Here is a 3,218-nt window from a genome sequence, read left to right on the forward strand (position 1 = left end):
GAATTAAAAGGAACTTACAATGACCCTCCCCCACTCAATTCCTTTCATTCTGCATTTAGTGTATATTTTTCCTGTAAGATTTTTGCACTGTTCCTTTAGTCAGGTTTTCATTTAACCCAGGACATAAAAGTTAAATTAAGATTTCAACAGGAAGTTGAAATAGAAAGTTAAGAACAAGTTTGAGCAGAGCCACATTTTAAACACCAGTGGATGCTGCTTTGTTTGGTAAATGTGACAATGTTCAGCATTCTCAAAGTGTCATAAAGACATCTAGTGGTGGGTGAAGTACGTACTACAAAACACAACCAAGGACAACAATCTGAATAGATTGTGGATGTTGAGACCTCTATCTAAATGTGTTTTAGTTTTCTTCCACTTATGTTAACTCAGTAAAAGTGTTTGAGACTCCAGATCTGATGGGTAAGAGCCCACAACTTGGGATTATGCGCACTTTGGCACTAATTGGTTTCAAATTAGCCTCACTCCGAAAGACTACAGGAAAAGCTGGAGCGTAAAATGGAAATGTCGCACTGATGCAGCAGGAGCAACTCCCTGAGGTTGGCATGAAGCCAGAGTGAAAAGTGAGTCTGATTCTGTATCCGGTGCTCGTTCTCTGTGAAGGTTGAGGATCATGCAAATACTGGGACAAGGGTCGCAGCACCAACATCCCCCAACATGGAGAACACAAAGTGGTCATCCCAACCACTCCCCTCTGAAATCAAGCATTTGCAAAAAGATTTCCATTTAATTCATTTATTTTTATCTTATTAATCCATTACTTTATATTCTAGTATATATTTAAAATTTTAATATCTTCCCTCATTCCATTTGTCCACTTCCCATCTTCTTTCTGCCCCCTTCCCCCTCACTAGGGCCATCTGCCACATTCCTCAGGTTGTCCTTTGACACTCTGCACTCTTTTTCTGCCATTTACACATTCTGATGTCTTAATGGGAAGCTAGTAGCACCATTCCCAGCCTTCATTTCCTTTGTCTATGAAATCTTGGTCAACTACACTACAACACTCTCCCTACACCCTGCTCCCAACCCTTATAGTATAAACCTCATCTTATTGTCTTTAGCTCTGACGAAGGGTCATCCAGACTCAAAAGGTTGGCTCTATTCTCTCTCCACGGATGCTGTCAGACCTGCTGAGATTTTCCAGCATTTTCTACTTTTGTTTCATATTCCAGAGTCGGCAGTATTTTGCTTTGATATTATTTTGCAAAAGGATTGTTGGCTGCTGTGGCACATGAAAGAATTTAACCTGAGGTTGACATGGATTTAAAATGTTGACCTTGAAAGCTGATCTCGACAGGTGTTTGATGTTAAAATGAATATTTTGATGTTTCAGTGAAGTGAATTGAAGAGGTTGTGTGTGAGGGAATTGTTTGTATAATTTGCAAGGTGAGGTATCCAGATTAAGCAATGTTTTACGTACATGGCTGCTAATTATTAATTCAATTTGATGATGTGCTGTAATGAATGATAAAGACCCCAGACCAATCTGAGAAGGTGTTGGATACAGCGCAGAATTGATGGAGGAAGGGGAATGGTTGTAAGGGAACAAGAGAGTCCTTATGGAGTGTCAGAAAAATGATTGCCCCATGTGATTTGTTCTGACTTGAAGCCATAATCATACAAGCTTATACCAGCGAGATTCTTGACTGATGCTTCAACCTGCTTTAAAACCAGTCATTTTTTTGAAACTATTACAGCTGCATTGGGACATGTTCCAACCAATGCTGTTAAAATCCAGTGTGGAAGTTGAGGCTTCATTTTGCATTTTTGTTTCAGATTGGACTAAAAGCTCTATAAACCAAGCTGGCTTTTAAGTGGCACTAAAGAATAAGGAGTCATCCATGCACATGTGATTCATAGTGCCGTTAGTCAGGCAAAAGAGATCTCTGTGAAAGTGTTTGATTACACCTACACAGAATTCTCTCCACAACCCCCCAACTGCCAGTATGATTTTCAGATCGAGTTATTTTCTAATGTCAAAATTTGGTATTTAATATCTTCAGACAATGATTAAGGATGTTTTAATCAAGTTCCTAAGGTACATTAGTCCGCAAGTAAAAACATCCCCTAATTCAGCAATCTCGCTCAGACATGTTATAGGATGATTCTTGTAGGCCAAGGAGAAATGTCCCATTGGTACAATTAAGGATGTTTGACTGAGGTTGGGTTGAGGCATATTGCAGCAGATTAGAGTGAGCTCTGCTTGGCGTCTGACCATATCATACCTGAGCCTGTGGGCACTTGACTTTGACACTGGGTATTGGGAATGGAAAGTACCCTAGTCCTCTGCACCAAGCATCTCTCCCCTTGATGAGAACTACATTTACATAAAAGCCTTCACTCGTTTGAAAGGAAGCAGTGTGGTGGAGGGCAGGTCCTTCAGGGGTACAGTTCCAAAGGCATCAGCTACCACCCTCTCCTTCTATGACCCTAAGCTATAAGTTTGATGGCCTGGTACTCTATAGAGACATAGATGAGCCTGTCACCACCCAGTAATCCACAACCTCAGACTTTCCTGTCAGAGTCACTTAGCGAGCAGCAAATGGAAAAAAACCCCAGCTTGTTTTAATTTTCCTTCTCCAGTGTATGGCACTGTTCTGATTGGGATAAAAGACTGGAGTTTTATATTGTAGGGAAATGACACATGGACTTTTACAAATGTAAGGAGGGTGCTGGATATGAAAGTCCCGCCTCCATTTCTGACAGATTCAGTTTTTGCCGGCAGAAGACAAGGCGTGATTCACCCAGGAGGAAAACCTGAATTCAGCAGGGCCATTTGAACTTAGTGCTGAGTTCAAACAGACCCCATTTCCACAATTTCAAGGGTTTTAACCCACAGCATGGGAGCCACAAATTGATGGAATAGACGTAAACCCTCTTTAAGGGCAGATAACATCGGTTTAAGTGTGATGACCAGAGGTTTTTAAAAGTCCTCTTGAAGCATGAATAAAGGAAGCTGAAGCATTCAGTGAAAGACAAATCTCTGCTGGATTGCTTCGAATAACAGCCCATCTGATGTAGGTTAGAAAAAATTACCATCAATTCATGCAGTTTTACATTTGTTACAACTCCATATTCTGGAGCCAAAAAAGTGCAGGTTCTTCTGTTCCTCTCTCCATTTTTTCACATGGTTGTTAATTGTTTCAGGTACAACAGACCTTATTTTTATAAAATCATTATGCTGGATGAATATGGTG

Source organism: Mustelus asterias, chromosome 21 (assembly GCF_964213995.1).
Source record: "Mustelus asterias chromosome 21, sMusAst1.hap1.1, whole genome shotgun sequence".
NCBI classification, from domain to species: Eukaryota; Metazoa; Chordata; class Chondrichthyes; order Carcharhiniformes; family Triakidae; genus Mustelus; species Mustelus asterias.